Source organism: Synchiropus splendidus, chromosome 8 (assembly GCF_027744825.2).
Source record: "Synchiropus splendidus isolate RoL2022-P1 chromosome 8, RoL_Sspl_1.0, whole genome shotgun sequence".
NCBI classification, from domain to species: domain Eukaryota; kingdom Metazoa; phylum Chordata; class Actinopteri; order Syngnathiformes; family Callionymidae; genus Synchiropus; species Synchiropus splendidus.
In genome coordinates this window covers 20,211,795-20,235,559 of record NC_071341.1, presented here as the reverse complement: position 1 = coordinate 20,235,559, position 23,765 = coordinate 20,211,795, and the positions used below count along the sequence as shown (strand labels likewise).

Sequence of the window (23,765 nt, the reverse complement as noted above, 5' to 3'; positions counted from 1 at the left end):
CTTTTCAGACCTAAATGTTTCTTTTACCGCAGTGTCATGCTGAACACAGATCTAAGTCACGGCACTGGCCCTCTACTGGACACCCTCTTCCTCTCAAAGAGACTCTGCGCGGCTTTATGAGGGAACAACGGAATATAAATGATCATTTTGCAGCTATGAATCAAAAGCCTGCGCGACTGTTCTTTTTCCGTCGGTGGGGATCTTCCTCCAGCTATAGTGTTTGATTCATAAAGCGTGATTTGTTGAGAAGGAATCTACTTTTGTGTAGCCGAGGGCGGAGGATTATACCACCTCCAGACTACAGAAGCGCCATCAATCTGACTCCTGGCTGACAGTCTGGAGCCTGCTGCAACGTTCCCCTCACACCCTTTGTTGGATATTTGTGTTGATTGTCTGTCGCTTCTTCAAATCCTTGGTGTCATGAATTAACAGCATGTCACAATGTTAAATCTATTGTAGATTCCTGCTGGCTGATTTCTCTGTTGAGTTACTTTTAGTGATAGTCACCACTTATCACGTCGCGTCTGGAGAATGGTACTGCTTCTTTAACGGGAGCGTAGAGACTGTTGTTTTGATCTAAGTCGTGTCGACACACAGAGTCATCGCTGACTTTACTGCTGCCAAGCCTTTTGGAAGTGTGACTTACTATGTAGAGATGCGGCGCGGCTGACTCGCCGAGCATGTGGTGTGAGCCACGATCATCAGAGTGAAGTTTCATTGTTACACAATCTCAAAAAATCCAAAAAGAAGCCTGTTCTTATATATGTACTGGGTTTCCAGACAGAAGTAATCGTCGTGTGGATTATGAGATGCACTTTAGAACCAGTTAAAGACCAAGCTGAGAATTTCCCAGCACTTGAATGTTCTAGAAATGTGTCAGCACTAAACACAACACCAACATTGGTCCGACATTAGACCATCTCCTGTGTCCCTTACACAGGTGTCTTCGTAGCGTAGCTTCTAATCGCCAGAAATGTCTATCATTCCTCCGACTCACATTAGCTACTGAATCCAGAAAATGTCCAACTGGCTTCCACATAACCTCGATCACAAATATACACACCGGAAGTCATGGCTACACCAAGGTATATCGATGATATTGCTTCATCGTGAGCCGTCACTTATATCTAAGTGAGAGGAACACAATCGCTGCTTCCTGAACCAAAGTAAAAGTCTCTTATCCACCGGGACACCGAGATGAACCGTCCAGGTAAAGATGGAAGCCAATAGCTCGGACTGAAAACAAACATATGGAAGCATTGTTGAGTTTTATTTATATTTGAAAATGGACCAGGCGAGAATTAATGGCAATGGCAACAAATATAAAGCAGCACCTCCCACATTTCCTCTCGAGTGGGCGACGGAGAGGAGTTTCTACTAACTAGAAAATAATCGAAGGACAGGTAGCGCTTCCACATTGATCTGACAGGGTGTTTGTGTTTAGCCATTCCACCATTTGAGTTTGTTGTGGCATGAATGTGGAAGAAAAGATGCTTCAAAAATGGTTGTAGTATAACTGTTAAACAATCGAATTGTAAACAATTCGAGTGGATCACGTTTTCTTCCCACAGTCCAAAACAGGCTTCAAGCGACTGTAGAGGGGTGTCTGGACACGCTGGCGATGCCCTAAACTAAGAAATAGTACGCCCTGTTTTATTGAGAATGATATTGGTTTCCATGAAAAACGTGTTTCTCCTTGGTAATTTTGTTAGAGTTAGACTGAAATCCAGAGATTCTTATGTCTTCATGGACCCTGCCTTTGCCATTGCGGACGTTATATATTTGTACTTGGGCGAAGTCTCGCTGTTATCCACCTCTTGCGAGTCGCGACAGTGGCATTTGATTGGTCGACGTGGCATAAAAGAGCGTGTTATTGATGGGTTGACTGACGCTGCTGACGGGAAGAATACGCTGGTGTGTTGCGCCTCTTTCTTGCCCCGAGTAGCGCCCAACTCAAGGCTAAAAAGATAAATGAGTGACTAAGTCGAAGATAGACGCTTATTGTTGTTCAGCGTCCATATTTTAAAATGTTACTGACATCACGATAGGTTTCTTGTTGTGCCTCTGTGGCAGTTTGATAACCTGCAGGGGGCACTCCATTGAGTCAACACTGAAAAAAGACAATGATATATCATTCACATGCTCTCGCTGTATGTGCAGTGTTTGAATATTCAAAGTCCTCTCCGGAGTCTGCAGTAAAGCAAATGTCAAAGATGGTGATGGTGAGCGTCCTCCCTCGTCCCCGCCGTTTCAGCACTCCTCGAATATGGCGGAGAATTCCTAATTCCCCAGCAGACAGACGCCAACTTTCATCTCTTTATAGCTTTCTTCAGAGGGCCACTGCTGGCCGAGAACATAAATTCAAAGTGAGCCGCGGAGTCAATCTCATGGGGATTTGGCAGGCGTACTACACTCGGCCTTTTGATCATTCTCATTGGTAAATATCAGCGTTGACATTTTCTTAACGCTAATGAGACCTCGCTTATATTTCCCTGAGATTTGACCTGCTGGATTATCTTCACATATTGCAGCTTACTGTCACTTAACTGAAGGTCATTGATACATATGTGGTGGATGTGGTGGGTGGGTCCTCTCCCAGGTCAAGCACCGCGGCATCATCAAACCAAACATGCGGAAGACTCACTGGCAGTCCACTCCTGGAAGGCGTTGTGTGAAAGTGTTTATGGTCCAGTGGAAGTGCTCAGATTTCAAGGGAATGTTGGGGATTTATTAAGTATGGAGCCAATTCCGTCTACAGTGTAATTTATCAAGCATGAATACTTGCAGCGGCAGCAGCAGCGGCGATCGCCTGACTATGGAGTAAATAAAACAGAATTTACCGACCAGGGCTGCTCAAGTCACCTCACAGTTCAGAGGGCCGCTTCATGGGCTGTACATCATTCTTATTTGACTTTTTATTCCCGTAAGGAGAATTTAGGGCGTCATTTGTATTCACTGGCTGCTGCCCACTCCGACGCTTAACATCAATATGACCTGGTGTGCTTTAACATACTCACTTTGTTTTTCACCGTGTTGTGAGTGGGATTTCACCTTTGTGTTCAGGACTCACTTTGCAATACAAATAAATATAACAGCTCAAGTTTTGCGGTGACATGAGTTCAGGAAGCCAATAATGTATTTTCTCCATTATGAGAAATATCAGATGAGAATAATTCCCTGAAAAAAAATGAAAAAAACTTGCGAGTTTCTAGTAGTTTTTACTCATGAGAAGTCTCTCTCCAAACTGCAGCCGTCCTCACGCTGTCCGTCTCTTCATATAGTCAGTTGGAATGCGCGACTTGAGTTCAGCATGCAATGAACGTCAGTCATTATGATGTTTCTTTCTGGGTTTGTCTGTGAATAACAGCGGAAACCATCAAGTTCATGACCACCTCCATGATGTGTTATGTGTTATTCGATTCGCTTCATTTTAATACGTTTTATCATGTGAGTTTTCAGTTACAGAGATATCAGTTACATGTAGCTGAAACCTTGTAATTACATGGATTTGACAAGGTTCACCATGTGTTTTCCAAGTCATTTCTGAGTGATTCACAATGTTTTTCAGAGCTAGTTTTTTATCCCAAGAGATTTTAGGCACCTCATGAAGTCAAAACCCCTTTTGCGGACAGACTTCGACCATATGTGGCTTTTTGCATTTATATAAAATACAGCATTTTATAACCACAGACTAAAACCTAAATAAATAAAAAAAAGATTTTCACATATCACAAAAGCTCTGTAAGCAAGAGCCCATAGAAGCAGCACAGACATCAGCTTCCTGTTAGCCACATTTAGTGAAACTAGCTGTGCCATCTTGTAACAACGTTACACTCAGTAGAAAAAAAAAAGATGGCAGGAATGCCAGAGTTTTACAGCAGCTATGAAAATGTAAAACATCCTCTCCAAAGTTTCAGATAGGAATCTGTCTATATGCAGTACATGCAATAAAGTCTCTGGTTTTGTAATTTTGTAAGGTGTAATAAAGGTTGCACTAGTAATAATAACTAGTGACTTGCATACATAAGTCTTTAGTTCCTTTTTATTCCACTCAGAATAACTGCGACAAAAGCTTGATACGCAGAAAAATGAAATGTGTTTACGTTTTGGACTTCTACTGGAGTATACTGTTTCCTTATTGGACAGAAACAACCAGCTAGCTAAAGAAGAGGTGGAACGTAGCATCCTTAGTTTTGTTTAGGGTATCGATGGTGTCATTTTCTGTTGTTCTGTTGTTCTGTTGTTTGTCAAATATTTGTCATATTTCAGTACTTTTAAATTCATCGACCAGGCTGAGTTGTATTTCCAACCAACACCTTTTCTCAATGGACACTACTTGGACTCCGAATGTTTTATTGTGCCGCTGTTGGGAGGGATATTTTGGCAAGACGTTCCCTTGGTGGGAGGATGTTGTGCAATCCGCCTTTGTAAGCGGTCTCAGGTCTGTGCCCTCATGAGATCACTTCCTGTGGAGGCTGGAGTCGGGCCAAGAGCACCGTTGGCTCCAGCACTCGATGACGGACCATGTTCCCGAGTGATCAGACGGTGAATCGATAAGCAAAGGAAATAATAGATTTGTTCATGTTCTCCTCTCATTTCCAGGAGGAAAACCATGTGAAGGTCTTGTAAAACCTCCGAGCTGTCGTTGAACTCACATTGACTGTAGGTAGATTGCTAGCCAGCGGCCATCACGCACGTCGGTGTTAATTACTTTTACTGTCAGCCTCCGTCTAATGGTCCGAACAGACAGCTCTTACTGACCTGCCCACGATAGAACAGCAGTCCTCTGACGGAGCATTAGAGTGTTAGATTGCTGCTTCTGTGTTGCTCCGCATTACTGCCGCACGCGTGCTCCTTATAACCTTTGCTGTCATTATCGGATTTTGCCTTGGAAATGTGCTTGCTAATGGGTGTTTTATTCTGAACTTAAACTGAGTGTTGTTTTAAATCACTGACTGCACTTCTCTGGACCTTTTCGGTCCCAGCATTAGTATGAAAAGCCTTTTCAGGTTTGAAACTATTGATGCAACTATAATGTCTAGAATTTCCAGACGTCAATTTCACTTTCAAACAATTTGTCCTGAATGTGATGAGATTTATTTAAAATTAATTATTGGATTAGTTTTTGTAATATCTTTCTATATCTCTGCCAAGGATTTCACTTTGGTAGTCTGTATTTATCTGTCAGTTTGCAAAATATCATGGAACAGCCGCGGCAGTTTTCTATCTCTCTCTAGTGGTGAGGTGCAACTGATGCTATCAGTGGTATTTCACATGCTTAAGACCATATATATATATGAAATAAAGTTGGGCAATAATAATGGATGCTAAAATTATAATGTTGGTGCTTTTCTAAACAATATTGCATGTTTATATCTATTTTTTTTCCCTTGAATTTCGTTCTTTTGTTTTATTAGAACTGAAAATATGGCATCTTTTGTTTGATGCATGTATTTTGTGATTTTTTTGTTTGTTTTTATTCTTTTCTTTTTTATAGATTTGATCTTTTTGTGAATAATTGTTTTCTTAAAACATTTTTATTAAATAATATTAACAGTATTATTATCTCCATGGAAGGAGGTTATGTTTTCAACTGCCTCTGTTTACCTGTTTGTGTCCAAAATGACTTGAAAAGTTATTTGAAAATTTATGTCCGGTTTTGAATAAACTTTTCAAGAATCCTGTGATATGGGACAAGGAACAAGGATTCGATTTCAGGAGTGATCCAGATCACCATCCAGATCCAGGAATTATTTAAAGATTCCTCAGTGGTGGAGGTTTACACTTCCTGAGTGCTTTGGTAGTTATCCAGACTTTCAAAGATCAGAAGTCTTTGTCATATTTGTTTTCCAGTGAAAATGAAATTTCAATGTCCTACTTTTTTGATAATGCATTTCATCCATCTCGTTTCTTCCCTACTTATTTAGCATGTAGTGTGCTCAAAATGGCTGCGGAATTTTTGTCTGACATTTGCCCTCCATGCCGTTCCGATCGTGGGTTTACGAAGTGCATTTTTTCTGAGCCATTCTCATGTTGACCAAGGTTCTGCTGACCAATGCTGAAATCTATGTTCACTCTTCCCTGGAGCACATTAGCCAGTTGAAAAAGAGTAGCTGTCTCTTTCTCCGTCAGTGGGAGTGAAATACTAACCAAAATAAATACTAATCCCCAAACAAAACTGCTAAAGATTAAATATACTTATTTGTCTCCGATTTTTGCATGAAAAATTTGCATGTACCTTTGATGTTTGCTTTCATCTTTGATCTGAATAGATTGTTTTTTTTGCTTGCAGATTTCAAGAGTCGGGGTGGAGTCAGAGCACATGTGGGTAAGTGCTTTGTTGTGTTCTCGCCGTCCGACTAAGTGGTTGTTTTGTTTGTGCTTCTTGCGATAATAACCCTTGAAACTTTTGTGATTTACACATGCTGAGTTTTCCTGCGACACTTCAACACATTTATGTAAATGGAAGTCAGACCACACGCTCCACCAATCCCAAGACCAGTCACTTACTGCAGCTGATTAATTTGAAGGCAGCGAGTCGTTCTCTTCCAGCTCACGTTCTCTTCCAGTGGCGCACCTGTGTCATCTCTCATCTCCACGTGTCCACGATGAATCCATCCTTTTCCGCCAGAATCTCGTCATAACCTTGACTTGAGCCGTTCCTGTCTGTGTTACCACAATATCGTGGTGGTGAGGGAGTCAAGTAAAGCCCTGGATGGACTCCAGAATGAGCTCAACTCGGCTATGAACCCAGCACTTCACCCCCGCCTGCACCCATCTTTCTTGGCTGTATCTCAAAAGCCCCCCTCTTTTCTTCCAAATAGTGTCCTGCCCTCATCTCCAAGTGTCATCAGACTGCTTTATCTCGACAATCCACCCGTGAATACAAGATTATCACACACTGGCCTGCTGTCGGACCAGCATGTATTCTGTCGGAGAGTCAGTGTTTCCATGTGTTTATTTTTAAAATACATATTTAAACAGAAAATAATACATGCAAGTTCCCTGGCGACCCTCTACCTTTGCGTACTCCAGTTATTCACTCACCCACTAGGTCCAGTGGTACCGAGATACACGCTTCTGTCAGGTTCTATAGGAAACAGGCTGAAGCATTCGCTGACGTCATTGCCACCTGACTGGACTGTGAGGTGGAGCCACACCAAAGCGACTCCACCACTGATCAGAGTCTCAAGTAGAACCGTCATATTTGACATAGTTTTTCTAGTGTTTGGCAGAGGAAGAACCAAGCAAAGATTATGTTCAACTGGATTCTGCTCTTGGTGGCAGCCGAAAATATTCCGAGGGAAACTTGAGGTCAAACTTTGCTCGTGACTTCAACAGCCACAGTTGTGGTCAACAGACCTTTTCGATGATGCTCTAATTTTGCCACATGAAATGTACCTGCTATAACTTTTAGCTTTATTTCCACTGTGCTGTAGCGAGAACACTTGTACCTTTCCATTAATATCATTGATGTCAGTTACGATTTTTCGGACGATCTCATCACCAAGTTCCACCACCATCCGTTGTATGCCGGCTGATACTCTTTCGGCGTTGCTCGCCCCGGAAGCGCTAATGGACGACAGCCATTGGATTGAATTCAGTCGATTCTTTGTTGTAACTGTGCTGTGGCTGCCTGGAAGGCATCTTTGTCACCTTTGTAATCCAAGTATTGCACATGTTGTTGGCTCAGTCACTCTTTGTATGCTGCTATTTCCCCCAAGCTATTTGGCACTGAACCAATCCCTGTGGACGTCCTGGACACAAACCCCGTTTTTTACTGTTGAGATCTGTTGAAGGGAGCCCAGCATTATGAACCAGAAGATGCTACAGTCAGTCAATGTGTATTTTTACAATGAGACAGTGAGAATAAATTCAAAGAAATTCTTCTTCTTCTTCTTCTTCTTCTTCTTCTTCTTCTTCTTCTTGTTAATAATAATTTTTTTTTTTTTTTTTTTTTTTTTTTTTTACTACATTCATCACCTTGGTAGAGAATTGAATATTTCCAGTAACATTTTCGTGCAAAGGGAGCCACTGTGTCTATATTCTTGTTGCACTGCTGCTGCAATGATGATTTGACAGAGATTATCCAACAGTGATACTGCAGAGAAATTAGCTGGAGTAATTTACTAATGTTAAAGACAAATATACATTGGTTAAAAGTACATATAATACAATCGGTTTCATAACACATATCACCCATTCATTTTGGACAGTAGGCTCCTGTGCCTGATCATTTTTATTATTTTTATTTTTATTTTTATTTTCATTTTTATTTCAATGTTTCAACATTTAACATGGAAGTCTTGGGCCTACTCAGATTATTGCAACCAATTCTTTAACTTTCATCTTCTTCCCAGGAAAAAAAAATGCATATGTTTGGGTGAGTTGCATATATAACTAACTGTTTCCTCCATGAGGAACTATTCTTTGTCTGTCAACTTCTGGAACTTAACTAAAACAAAGCCACACTCATGTGATGTTGGCACCGTCGCCCTGCCCCAGTTCTCAGTAGGAGGAGCCTGAATTGCAGTCAAATTCAAGGTGCCTCAGGTGAAACTCCGAGAATATAATGTGGCCCTTAAGATGGAAGACTATCTCCATAAAGTATGTGCTTGAATCCCCGATTATTGTTGTGGAGTTGTAAACTTGGCTGGTCTGGTCTATCAGCCTTCGACAGGCCGCTGCTCTCCCGTCGCTGCTGTCGTCACAGAATCATGCATCACACACTTGTCAAAGCAACTCTCCTCCTCATAGCCGCTCTCTGTTTCCCGCAAGTCAACGCCGGCCATCTCATCACACTTATAGTTGCATGCTCACAGACATCCTGTGCTCTCACACACACATATACAGACGCTGTTCCCATTATGGTGACAAATCCTGCCAGAGCTCGCTCCCATCTGTGAGTCATGGCGTGGCGCGTTGTACCAGTCAAACTCCCCCGTCATCGGCTTGACGAATCCGCGGGGAGTCTGGTGGCCGTGACTGCGGGAACCTTTCACATCCAGGAACAATCTTGCGTTTCCAAGGCGGCGTAGAGGTGTCGTGTTAACCGTGGCTGCCTGACTGGTTTACCCAGACCTTGCTTGGTTGACTGCGACTGATCCCATTCCTTCCACACACATATCTGCTCCTTCACTGTGAGTTTTCCTCCCCTCATAATGGGATTAACTCCAGTGACTCCCATCTTAAACTCCGCCGGTTGAGTCATGTTGCTCGGCTCTTTCCCGCCAGGGAGAGAACCTAGATCGGGTTACATAATTGGATTTTTCTCACTCTCTCTCTCCGACCAAAATGTAAATGATGGCAAATTAATAATAAGGACTTCTGTGTGTGGTGCCCTTGTTTCGTGCCCGCCTGGCCAAGATGCCTGCAGCTACCTGTAGCACAAACCTCATGAATTGTTGCGTTTATTGACGTATGTAGAGGACACAAACGTAAACAGTGGATGCTCTTGGTAGACGCTGAGATTTAGCAACGTCACACCGGACACGTCGACAGCGACCTCAACATTACGCCATGAATATTATTTTACAGATTAGCAAGGGTAATAAAAAAAGATTAAATAATAATCACAATCAATCCCGACTCAACTCTAGGGAAACTGTTTAGTTTGGCAGTTGCTGGGCGTATGTTCTGGCATGGTGTAGCCTAGTCACGCTCCCATAATGGAAGTGAACCCTCCGACTTCAACCATTCGGTCACCCTTCAGTGGCGTCCGTGCTTTTCTATCATACGTCAGCACTCGAGAGGACCTCACACGGGATTTCAAGATGTGGTACCTTCTTAAACATTCTGGGTATCACCAATGCCATGACGTGACAGTATCGTGGAATTCCCCAAATTCCCACCAGATACGGTGGCGGAGGAAACGCAGAGTTGATGCGGAACTGCAGTGGAGTTTTCGGGGGGGAGGAGTGGTGTGCGAATCGTCAATCCCACAGTACGTTACAGATTGAAAGAGGAGATGTCCTTTCCGAGTTTATGGCACGTGTCGTAAAGAATGCGTCGACGCTCAACATCCAACATGAACCACTCGTCATCCATGTTGTCACGAAAGAAGCGCTCCGTCGACTACTTCGGAGTCACGTTCGCCAGTTATGACGTGATGTTTACACTGCTCTTTCACGGCAAAACGTAACGTAACGTTGACACATTTCATTATGAATTTCTCCAGGATATACATGGCTTTTCATTGGTCTTAATGAGTCACAGAAATAGAATTGTCGCAGAAGTTGGAACATGTTGTCATGATGGATCAAGAGCACATGCATGAAATTCCTGTGTTAAAAGTAGAGTAGCTGTCGAGACCACCTAACCAGAGACTGAGTTGAGACCAAAACAAGAACTACTAACAGCGACCAAGACTAAGACTTTGAGCGCCAGAGAACAAGACCAAAGTGAATAGAGAATATGGAGAATATGGAGCCATATGTACAATAGTCATATAAAACAAATTTATGTCTTACTGCAAAACAAACTGCAAACATTTTAAAGTGGTTTGTTCAGTGTTTAGTTTGGTTTTGGACATGGTGTTATATGCACTGGTCTCGATCTGAGGTTCAGAGGTCACAACTGTGACACTGGTTAAAAGCACCCACTACATGCTTGTTAACACCATGTGTGCACTGTCTTAATGAAACCTTTTTTATGCCACAGAGGAGCTGGACAAAGGAGAGCCCTGTTTGCCAAGGTAGCTCTCGGTGCACCATCAACATAACTACTGGTTTAGTTTTGGAACTTTGAAAATGAAAAGACATTGAATTCTTTTGCAGGCGAGTTGATGCCTCTGTGTTTAGTATTCAGTTTGGTGGCCCCCCCTCCGTGTCTTGTCTTGGTTTGCTCTGGTCTTGGCTCGATGTCTCTGACTCGTTGAGATGACCTCGGCCACAACACCACAGATTAGCATGGAGTCAAACAAACCTCTGTCAAGCTCCTATGGAAGTCTACGCCGTGCTGTAGTTCCAGATAAAATACTTGCTGAACCCTAAAGTCTCTGGAATGTGCTGCTGTGTGAGATAAGGATGCGACCACAAAGAGGACGCAGCCTAAAGCGTCACGATAACACTCGCTCTGCTGTAAAGATATGCGCGACTCTCAATGTTCTTTTTTTCTTTACCTTTTAGAGCCATTTGAAATTTGCACACTTTATTTCATGAGCCAGACTTATCCTTTCCTGAATTAACCCGAGAGCAAAGGTGATTTATTTTCAACCTGACACGGTCTTTTAGTCTGGTAAAGAGACACCAATTCACGCAGCTCTGAAGTCCACGGAAAGTGCTTCAGCGTTGTCCTCCATTTTTAGTGTTGACTTGGAAACAGAGGATTTTGAGATAAGGTTGGAGGCAATTGTCGACTGCTGCAGTCACATTGGAACCTTTACAGTCATCAAACTCCAGCTGTTATCTCCACAATAAGAAATAAAATGGGTATTAACTTGTAGAACACAGTTGGTTGCCTGGTGATATTGTTGCATCCCCCTTTAACTCCTGAATCGGCCATTAAGCAAACGTATTATCCAGCACCTTTCACCATGTAATAACATCAACGATCGACCTTGGTGTAACAAAGAAACCTTTCACTCTGCTCGTTTTTATTTGATGCCTCAACTAGACATTAAAAAGCTACCGTCCGCTTGCGGTTGATGCTGCCGCCGACACATCAGCTGTGGTTATCTGTTGATGGATTCAGCAAAACTATCAAGCTGCAAGTCGTGATATCTTTCAAAAACTAGTAGTGCGGTACATCTGTATGTGGAAAATGTGACGATCACTTTTGGCCTCATTTAAACAAATGTTCCTTCATGGGTTTTTTTCTGTGAAGATGAAAAGTTGTTTATATTATTTTTTTCAACGAAGGCACTATGAACCATGGTGTTTATTGTCATGTTAATGTGCTCACACACTCATATGCATAAGGATTTAAACATGGCCAGGAGCAGGATTCGTAAAACCACGTTTCCTCTATCGCTCTGACTGGGAAGCAGTTTTGAACCGTGAACTCAATTTCAACTTCCAGCTAGCAGTGCATGTCCCAGAGACAAAAGCAAAGGAGGGAAAGGCTAGCCATCAAAGACAAATGCCTTTGATGAAATTCTGACCTTCTTTTTGAAGAGTTTACGCCCTCAACTGAGTCATTTCAGACGACATAGTTGGCTCTCGAATTAGTCGCTGTCAGATTCCTGAGTCGCCTAGTCGTGACATCATTGCTTTCTTTGCACAATCCGCAGTTAGATGAGAAATGGCTGTGGCGAAGGGTTCATCACGACCCGAAGCGTTGACAGTCAGTGTTCAATGGATACATCAAAGGACACGCACCAAGTTTTGATCAATTCAAATCTAAAGTTTCAGTACTAACACTGAACACTATACAAGTGTTTAGAACCATCTACATACGGTGCATTTTCTTTCATATTTTAAAGTACTATTTACAATTGCACCATGTTAAAATAGTGGTTAGTCGCAGCTCTGTTTTATATGGTTATATGGCAATTTATAGTTTCGTTGTCTGTTGTATGATAGATTTCACACAAGTGAAGGAGCCACATCTGTCGCGAACACAGAGCACCTGAGGGGCATTCAGCTGCTGAGGTTAAATAGTTGTGTTGTATAATCAGAACAGCTTCACCTGGGTCTTCACCTTAACCTTAAATTTGTATCTGCAGCAGAATTCTCTTCCCATCTGCTGCCTCCTCCTCTTCCCTCGTCAATTTTTGACTGCTTTCCCTTCCACAACTGTGGAGCAACGCACTTAATTTGGCACAGACTTTAATGCCAGATGCCCTTCCTGACCCATTTCTCCCATTAAAACCAGGCATGGGACCAAAAAGAAGGAGCTCCAGGGTCGCGTGGGAGCACTCTACTTCTCTACTACTGGACCTATTTTTATGGATGAAAGGCAGGAGGGGTCGACTGCACTCCTGATTGTTAATACATTATTCATGTGCATGTCTTACCCAGGACCTGCTTCATCTGCTGACTGATTTCACGTTCGGTTTATGCTCCTTTGTAGACGCTTGCACGAGTGGTTGGATCACACCAACTGGCCTTGAGGAGGAAATGTAGTGTTTTGTTTTCAGGCTGAATTAATTTTCCTCTTTATGTTTGCTTACTTTCCAGAGGTGTCAATCTGTATTGTTGCGTGTATATACTGTATATATATATATATATATATATATATATATATATATATATATATATTAAACAAGCAAGACAAAAGGAATGAGCGCTGAAAATGATGACACTGTTTCATGAAGCCTCAGCAGCCCATCTTCCACACCACAGACATAGTCTTAGCGGGGGGCAGACTTTCAGGCGGTTTCACAGTGCGGACTCTGTCTCGAGACAAAGTGCATTCGGCGTCCGAGATGTGAACACAAGTGAATCAGGTTTTGGCCGCTGACTTGATCCCAGCTGGAGAGCTGCTCCTTGTCTCGGGAATCTCTCCACGGGTGGTGAGCTTTTCCCATCATGCGACTCAACGCTAGATGCCAGAAACAACGTGTACATCACGACTCCACACAAACATGATAAATGCCAGGCAGTTAAGGTTCTGATCACAGTCTGGGTGGACAACATGGTTTGCAAACTCCCTGGACACTGAGGTGTGCAGCCGGAAGCTGTCTGCATCAGGACAGCGAAGAGGAAAGACACCGATTTTCCCCAAGTTACTGAAGATCACCAGACCATTCATTGATCACTTCTGACGTCTGGATCTGAACTTCACTGACTAAAATCTTCTCGATCGCCAGTAATCTCTCTCACTATGTCCAACGTGTTGTGAGAGCAGCGTGGATATATATTTTTTTTCCTCTTAAAAACTTTGTGAAATGATGTTGCTGTTCTCTCGTCTACTGGAATATTAATGGAGGTCCAAAGTCGAAAGACACCATGAAGTTGCTGAGCTCAGCAACAGCGTGTCCTAAATGATTAAATAGATTCACAGAAATATGCACGTTTTCCTAAAATATTTAATATGTTCTCTGCTTACATTTGCCGCACCGTCATTTTTTCACTTCAGTTCTGATGAGCATTAAATCATATTTATCTCTGAAAGACAAGATTTTTCTTATTGTTAAGAAGAAGCAGAAGGAGGTTATGAACTTCATCAAAGTTAAATTTGCTACGTAAATTGCAAAATTTTTGGAAACAACAGTTTGTTTGTGTTGCTTAAATGACTGTTTCTGTCGCGAGTCTGTTTGTTAAACCGGCTTATATCAGCTCCAAGTCGAAGAGCATTGCCAGCCACTTCCTGTTCCCAGTTCCGCACCACGGTCAAGAAATTAACTAATATATAAACAGAACCAAGCAAGGCCATAAAAATGATGTCCCATGACCGGTTCAGGTTTATATGGAATCATTCACCGCCCAATAAAACTGACAATATACGCCAGCGCTTTAGCTGCTGCTGTGTATTTGTGAATTTCTGCTCGAAAAAACAATGCAGATCTTTGTCAATAATTGAGGGCCCAAACCTTCACAGCTGACCTGATTCAATGAGGTGGAGAGGAGAGCCATCAGTCATGCTGCATATCCTGTCAACCATGTAAATCGACTGCAAGTGAAGGAACTCTGATCATGACTTATCATGACATATCAAAATACATGTTGTGGAAACTGGGGGCAGCAGTCGCTGAGGAGTAATTCCTATTTTGATTCGGAAAATAAGTAATAAATATGCATTTTATTCATCTTTTGTTGAGGCATAATCCATCAAAGCACAAACATAGAAGCAGAAATGTGGATCCACTTTCCAGTCCTCATTTTCAGAGCTCAGTAGGTGGCGCTCATTTGAAAATTATGGGAAATTTCATCGAAATGGTTGTTGTTACTGAGCACTTTTGAGCAGAGAGTGCCATCTAGTGGGCTCTAAAAATGCGGAGACTGTTTCATGAAGCCTCATCAGCCCATCACTACAGCGTTCCCATCCCTCATCTTAGATCTCCACTTGCGAAAAGTCTGTTGAACACAAAGATAAAATGTGACACCTGGGCTACATCACCAAAACAAGGCCAGATCTTCATAGTGACTACGGTGGTCGTAATATTCAGCCTGATGGGTCCAGGCTCTAACTATCGTTTGTTTGAATTCCATCTTAATATGATCATAAAACGTGTTTTTATGACTGAAGGAGGGGTTTTTAGAAAGTAGCATTAGCATTTCAGAAAACTATTTTCGAGTCCTCAGCAGCAGCCTGACGGCAGTTAAAGCACTTTACAAGCGGGTGGTGATGTCAGATTTGGTCATTGGCATCTGTGAGTCAAAAGTTCAGGCTGGTGACTCGTAGCCTCGGCGCTGCCATTCATGTCTGCTGATCAACTGAAGGATAAATTGTGAGCCACTACACGAGTTCTGTCACCAGGACATGAGAAATGTCTTGTGAGCCCTGGATGATTCATGCGTCGCTGCTGTTCCTGCGATCAGCGCGTTTTTTTTTTCTCAAGATATTAATTATCCCCTAATTACTCGTGTCAACCAGTGTCTCTGACTCTTCAGTGAGATCCATCCAGGGTGTGGCTGTGAACCTGAGTACTTAATCGATGATCAAATTGTGGTGCCTGCAGGCAGAGGGATCACCACCGATCGGAAAATAAATTATTCACGACTTGTAAGGCTTCCACTAGCAACCGCAGGCTTCAGAGTCACCTTTCACGTCTTAACCTGGCTGTCAATGTGCTTGTTTTTACTGATGAGTAAGAAAAAAAACACATTTTTTAGTGACTGCCATCCGCCCATTTTCATCAGATTATCTGGGGTAAATTTGAGGCTGTGAGAAAAGGATGAATCTCCGAGTTGTCTTTATCCACGCTGCTCTCACAACACGTTGGACATAGTGAGAGAGATTACTGGCGATCGAGAAGATTTTAGTCAGTGAAGTTCAGATCCAGACGTCAGAAATGATCAATGAATGGTCTGGTGATCTTCGGTAACTTGGGGAAAATCAGTGTCTTTCCTCTTCGCTGTCCTGAGGCAGACAGCTTCCGGCTGCACACCTCAGTGTCCAGGGAGTTTGCAAACCATGTTGTCCGCCCAGACTGTGATCAGAACCTTAACTGCCCGGCATTTATCATGTTTGTGTGGAGTCGTGATGTACACGTTGTTTCTGGCATCTAGCGTTGAGTCGCATGATGCGAAAAGCTCACCACCCGTGGAGAGATTCCCGAGACAAGGAGCAGCTCTCCAGCTGGGATCAAGTCAGCGGCCAAAACCTGATTCACTTGTGTTCACATCTCGGACTTTTGAGCCGAACGCACTTTGTCTCGAGACAGAGTCCGCACTGTGAAACCGCCCGAAAGTCTGCCCCCCGCTAAGACTATGTCTGTGGTGTGGAAGTCCCCTTAGCAGTGATGAGCTGCTGAGGCTTCATGAAACAGTGTCATCATTTTCAGAGCTCATTCGCTTTCGTCTTGCTTGTTTAATATATATATATATATATATATAAAATCTCCAGAGTTGTGATCAGAGAGTATCATCTAGTGGTCTCTTAAAATGACCCCAAGGGACTGTTTTCCAATCTGGTCAAGACATTCCACACTTCTCTGACTCTGTGTTGAGTCTGCCACTTCACGCTGGACTCCAAACTGGAGGTCATGACAACATTACCTGCTACTTCCTGTTATTTGACCGACTTTAATCCCAAGCGACCCATGATGAATCAGCAGGTGTGGATGCCTCCATGTGGGTCACCTGGTCACTGGGATTTCATGGGACCCTTGCCTTGCTGCTGCATCCTTGCTGCCCAGTGAGGTGCATCACATTCCGATGAATCCTGAACGACCAAATGTAACATGAAGACATGTGTAATGAAGTATCAAGCAGGGCTGCAGGGCAGACAAACTCTTTCCATCAAATATATTGTATTAAATATCACATCCACTGGGGATTTGACCCTTAACTTGAACCACATGCCCTCATCTTTGTTGCAGTATTACTCCATTCGTCTCAGCTCCAAGCGAGTCCTTGTCTACTCCTAGTCATTACGACCATCAGCTTCACTCTGAGGCTTTCAATATTATATATTTTTAATTTAGATAACTCAATTTAATGTAAAGAATCGTCTTAAAGTGGGTGCAGGTGAATTTAAACTTCGGTATTTATGCACCGACTTCTTGAGTCTATTATAAATTCCAATTAATAGCAGCCAAAGTCTCTATAAATTGCCCACTTACCACTGCGGAGTGGATTCTCTGCGTCCGTCTCTCCACCTGCACTGGAGGGCAAAACATTTTTGATTGACGTTTCACAGCAATTTCTTGGCAAAACAATCTTGTCTGGCTGCACTCTCATTTCATGGTGCCCTCGCTGACTTTCATTGCACTTCCTCACAATCTTGTCGACGACGTTGAGTGCGAAGAGTTGATTCTGTCGTTTACTCACACTGACACAGAGCCACATTTATAGATCCGCGCTGTTTTTTTCCCAGCGAGGTGATACTGACTGACTCAACGCGTGAGATAAATGACCATGGATTTCAGGCGAGAGAGTATTTCCAGGATGGAGGTGATATCCAATATCACCAATTTCAATGTAGAATCTTAGTGAACGCATCTGTCTGGAGCCGAGAGGACCAATAGGTGAGATCGTGATCATCCGGTTGGTCACAAAGGTGGCAGAAAAACACATACAAACGTCTATAAGATGTTCAGTTTAACCCTTTTATTTGTCACAAGTTTGGAATTTGCTCCATTTACTGGCAACAATAATCCATTTTCAGCACAACTCAGATTGGATTGGTGAACACAAAGGTTATGGCCTTACCACAGCAGGTCAATTATATTAACAATGTATCTTCAATGGATATGAAATGGCAGTGAAGCAACAACAAAGGGGAGGAGTCAATCCACTTAGACACCGCAGTCTCCTCCTGCTGTCATGTGACATTAGCGTGCTGCTTCCTGATGTTGCTTCATCAAATAAATCAAATAAATACATTAGCGTGACTTCTAGAAACGAAATGTTTGCGGCAAAAAAAAGTCATAAATTGGACGAAGGAGGAAACCCTGTGCTAAACACAGATTTCAATGCTATTGTTTCCTACGCATTTAGCAGTGTGTAAACGCAAGTACAAATGTTGTATCACACGGTGCATTATTACTGGAAAATCCCCTCTTAACTCCATGTTTGTCGGTAAAACTTAGGACTCATTTACAGTCCATATCATGGTAAAAAAAAAGTGTGGCATTTTGGTGACGGCAGTAGTTCCGTCTACATTTAAGTTAACATTTGCTCAAGGCTTCAAAAAGGCTTTGGGCAAAATTTGGCTGGTTGTTGCGCGATCTGTCATCACATTAGATTTTGTGATATCCTTCGTCCACTCACTCAAGTTGTACGAGCCTGAGGTACTTCTTTATCCTTTGGCGTGAGTTTTTGAAGATAACATTCGACTAACTACCATCTTTCCATTGCCAAACTGCGTGTGCACCAACATCATCACTCTTCACAAAATCTTAACAGATCTACTCCTTTCCAATAGTTTTGTCAACGTAAGGATGACTGTCAATTTAAATAAGTTTTTTAAAGACTTTTTTAATAACTTTTTTTAATATTCTGCAGAAAATACCACAAAAAACGCCTGGTTCTGCGACTAGGCAACGATTTCTAACATCCTAAAAGAATAATTCTCGTCGTTGATATTCTAAACAGACCGTGACAGCCACGATAATGTGGATGTACTCATTTTATTGTATTAATATTGGCATCCTATTTTTCTTCAATGTTTTAAATGTAAACTTTTTTCTTTTATATTGTCATTTTTTTTCCATCTGAATTGTTTCTAAAAGAAGAATAAGAAGTTGCTTCTTCTGCATTGTCTAAATGGAAATCGCCCAGGTGTTTTTAAGAGAAGGCTGAAATGCGACTGCAACACGTCAGGCGAAAGACAAGTGACGAATAAGTTCTATTCAAAATGCTTCCGTGTGATACTTATGCCTCATCACACGCACACACATAGGCACACTCTTGATATCAGCCATACATTTTCCACTGTAGTCAACTCACGTCGGCGCCGTGACGTGTGTGCAAAAGACCTGTGTGACACAAAGAAAGAGGAAATTCGTCCTCCATGTCGGCGAATAGAGGATTGAGAGAGGGGTGTTCGGCATGTTAAGAGTTGCCTGCTTTGATGGGATTTCCAGGCGGCGTGAGGTGGAAGTCACTTTTCCAACACTTGCATGACATCAGCTTTCATCCCAATAGAACACGTCTTTACACTTGGGGGACATGCATACTTAATTCACGTAAATCCCCTTTAAAAATCTACTTGGATGTCAATTCGCTGTCAAAATGGGGGAGAAAGTGACAGTGGAGCAGGCTTACTAGCACACCATGCTTCACATAGCAACTGTCAGCGCGCTATTATTAGTCAGTGTCACGATAAAGGTGTAGCGAGCGTGACGGCTGTTCAATAGCAGTCATTTCCGTGAAAGTAAAAAAAAGGATGCTGAAGTCGATAATTTGCCTCCACTGGTGGGTGAAAGTGTATCCCAACGTGAGCTTTTACTCGACACCCTCAGCTGCCAACAAGTCCATGCGCCGCTGACCAGTTCCCGCCGGCTTCTCGAGACCACAGGAACTTTGGAGGGAGAAGAAGGCCATTCCTGTTGGAGTGAATCTCATCTGAAAACAGGATGAGGACTCTATTCTACATTAAATTATATCGTGTTTCGTTCGGCGAAAATGAAGGAATTAAATCAAGCGTCAAACCAGGTCACTGGAATGTGAAGGAAGCTACTGGAATAAATTCAGTCCAGAAGAAAACACACTCATCTCTCGCTCCTGACTATGACCAGGCGGCAAAGCTATTTCATTGATTTAGAGACAGTTCTATTCCCACGCATGACAAGCCGTTGGAAGGATTCTACCTGATGTTGCCTGCTGGCTGATGGTAGCAGCCCAAGCCTTCTTCAAAGCTCTTTTCCAACCCCACGTATTGTTTCAGCTTCCATTATTGTGAAAGAAGCTGAAGTGGCGTATTTCAGGCGTCCAAACATTTCAAGTCAGCGCCTTGTTTTTTTACCAGTTATTTTACCTTCTGTCGTTCACTCACACACCGTCAGCTTCGATAACCTTCCAGCCTGCGTTCAGTTACCTTCGGGAAGTTTGCGGCACCAAGGACTTCCTGTTTACTCAGCCCTTTTACTGGAGATTCTTATCATTTGGATTTCATGCTTTGCCACATACTGCCAGACGATGCACTGGGAAATGGAAATAATTGGGATGCTTCTGTCAAAATGTCTGGCACGTACCACGACGAAAGCAGCAACATTCATCGCTAACGTGGCTTTGCTAATTTCTGAGTCAACAAACTCGGCAGAAGTGAAGAGTTTTCATTGGTGGTAAAGAGTTTCCTTTAGGAGTTTGTTGAGCTGGTGTTTGTCTCAGATGCTAACACATCTTAAATGATCTCCTATTTTAAGTTGAAGGGGTTCAGTCTAGCTCCTCCCTCTGGAAAACAAATGCTCACTATTGCTGGTGTGTTCAGACCAGGAAGAAAATCCAAGAAAAACAAGAATGTAGGTAAAGAAATCGGTACTTTTGCCTGTGCGAACTCGGCAATTCTAAACTACTATTCTTGAGGTCACACCAACACACAGATACCTGAGTCTAAACAGGGGATAGCTGTGCGAGTTTAGGTTGTTGCGTAAAACACACAAACAGCAGGTCACATATCTCTGTTATTCTCCGCTATTCTTGTCCAAAACATGTCCATGCTTGGAAAGATTATACGAAAATCTCTCTCTAACTTCAATGAAAAATCAAAGCAGATAGGATGTGACCTGACTGGGAGAAGAAAACCTCATCCTGCCGAGCAGGGGAACCGGCATCAACACTTGAAAGCCACATATTATTGGACGTTCTTATTATATTCTATCGATATGTGCTGCAGCAGCAGTCCAGTTTCTTTGTGGCGTTCATTAAAGTTTCATCGTGTTTCATCTCATGTTACGTTACCTTATGGGCTTTTGAGTCCTGCAGTCGGACCTGGATGTTTATTAAGATTTCATAAAGCCGTGGTTGGTTTTTTTTCTTTCATGCCTGACGTGAAGTCAGTCTGAGAGCTACATTAAGTGAACATTAAAGGTTTGGCTCAAGAGCAGATTGATTTGTATTGTTGAGCACGTGCAGCGCTGATCAAAGATTTTTTTTTTTTTAATGATCCTTGCTCCGCTAGTCTAAAAAGTGAAGCCTATTTTTAGGTTACACACTTGGCAGATGCTAACTTTTATACATCCACGGTCTCACTGTCTTTCATCGACTTACATTTGCATCGTTTGATTTTAGCTGCAAACCCGCCGAAACACCTTGAACTCTCCGCGCCAGGCTCCTTTTCACTTTCAATTTCCAACTCTGACAGATGAGCCTCAGGTTTAATCTCATCCGCAGACACCAGCGTGACTCTTTCTGAGCAGACCGAATGCGTCTAAATCGGTAAGGAATTTATCCACCCATTTAACACTTGACTCTTAAATGTGACTCCCAGGCAGCCATTTGAAAAGCTGCGTCTTCCGACACCCCCGAGCTTGTTCTGTTCCCTGTTATTGTTTTTCTTTTAAAACATTTGTTTTTGAAAACTGATACACATGGCAGTGAATATTTTTCACTTGGGGTCATAGATCCTAAAGTTTCATATTGATCCCCAAGTCCTCAGGATGGAAGTCTGCCACTAATGTGTGTTCAGAACTGCTGTAATATTTCCATGGGGATATAAAAGTCGACTTACATGGAGACCATTTTGAGTCAAATTATTCCGAAGGTAATGTTTTTGAGATGACAGCATGGCAACCCCCCCCCCTCAAATGTGCTGCGTTTTAAAGCCACCAAATTCTCCACCTACCCTCTTTTGATTATCTTCAGGTGTCAGCCAGGTCGGGGGGGAAAAGTAGTTTAATTCTGCTGGGAGAGATTAACTTGCTTTGATTGGCGCCGGCTGAGCTGCGCGTTTGATCGGAGGCAAGAAATTAACGGCAAACATTTAACGATGAAAGACATTTCCAGGACGTTCACGCGGCATTTGCTGAAGTGAAGTTTTCCCGTGGCTTGAAATGAAAAACAAGGTTATGTGGCAAGATGATGAAACTGTCAGTCTGGGGTTCAGTCCCTCAACTGGCAGCTTTGGAAGTATTCAATACAATTCTGGTGTCAAACTCAAAAGCAAATGTCATGTCAATTTGGCCATATTTAATTATATATTTCAATTTGACTGGATTAATAACCGGATTCACGTGTATTACTAGTGACACAGAACTGTCTATGAGTGAACTGTTTTGCTTCAGTATTATATAATCTCACACTTGCGCACAAAACAAAACTTCACTCGAGAAACTTTTATGTTTACTATGAGTTCTTTTACAGCAACTAGTAAACTAGTAAAACCTAAACTAGAAGACCTCGTGCAAATGGAGGGGAGGGGGGTATAGCAAGTATTTTCAATAACCAATAGGAAGCCGGAATTCACTTCACCCTGCCTGTTTATTACCATGTAAGGATCATTTTTGAGTAGCACCGGCAGACAAATAGGTTTACATGTGGTACGAGTGAGCATTTGTCTTTAGCTCTACTAGTGGTGCACTATTTGCTTTAGTTGTAAAGTGTACCTGCGTACTAGTCAACCAAAAAGTTCTAGTGCTCAAAATGTAAAGATGTTGTAGAGCTAAAACAAGGTTGATGTCAAATGTATGTCCACATGGCTGTTCATATTCAGGTAGTCGGTGAGTCGTCCACTATCAAAATCATTGTTCATTGGATCACTATGCACGATTAATATATATATATATATATATATATATATATATTTTTTTTTTTCCAATTATTATTTTTTTGGCATTAAGTAATCAAAATTCATGTGTTAACTTCCCCTGGTAATAACACATATCACAGGCAAAACTTTTACGAAATAAATAAAAAATAATTACACAGTCACAGAGAGCCTGGACACAAAACCTTTGGCTGGTATGATAATAACTATTATGAGAGCTTCGGCGGTTGCAGTGCATCATCGGACACAGCAAACAACCGACAAAAGATTTGTCTCATGACAGTTCAGTTCTTCCTTCCCAGTATGTTCAGCTTCATATTTTTGAGCATATTTTTTTCTTTCCAAGCAGTTATTTGATAAGTCAGAGGAAAAAAAAAAAACATAACCATGTCGACACACTGAATCAGAATTTGACAGATCATTTTATTTTTATTTTTTCATGTTTCAACGTTTTGGCTGCGGGGCACAAGCACATCTGGATTTCAACCCTCCTGCTTGTCAAAAGCACTGATCTATCTATTAGAGTTCGGAAATTAAATGAGCTGCTCACAAGGGGTTAACGCCCGGCGAGACCTTTATCAATATTGTTCACTTGGATCAATACAGCCATTAGGACAGTAGCCATTACTGCAGACAGTCCCTTGTTTACATCTTCATGAATAAGTGAAGAACTCTGCTCTCTCGGGTGATAGAGACGGCGGAAAATGCACAGCGGAGCAAACGTCAGACTGAGAAGGAAGGAGCCCAGAATTCGCCCGATTCGATGAAACTCAAGCTTCCGTAACTTCTGATTATTTATGTGCTTCGGCGAAATGTGCTGAGCATGACTCGCTCTATAAATAGCAGCCCGGACATTGCGAGAGAGGAGGGAAGGGCTCGGTGGGAGAGAGTCAGATCACTAGCTACAGACAACCCCTGATGACTCAGCAAGAACCGTGATCCTCGAGGAGGTGGTCGGCTTTATGACCTTGAGCTGACCCTTCTGACGGTGCGGGACTAGTTTTGAAGTCTTA

The 23,765-nt window shown here is 42.4% G+C and overlaps 1 protein-coding gene across 5 annotated transcripts in view; it reads left to right on the top strand.

Annotated features, from left to right (window-relative positions):
• The window catches only part of lrfn1 (leucine rich repeat and fibronectin type III domain containing 1), a 200,294-nt gene that overhangs the window by 67,348 nt on the left and 109,181 nt on the right, over positions 1-23,765 (top strand). For 3 of the 5 annotated variants that reach the window (XM_053872377.1, XM_053872375.1, XM_053872376.1), the window contains one exon: positions 6,293-6,328. The gene's annotated coding sequence lies outside the window, so the exon portion shown is untranslated. Of the gene's footprint in view, positions 1-4,072; positions 4,546-6,292; positions 6,329-23,765 lie in introns of those variants that run through there. The other 2 variants (XM_053872379.1, XM_053872378.1) reach the window with 2 other exon arrangements.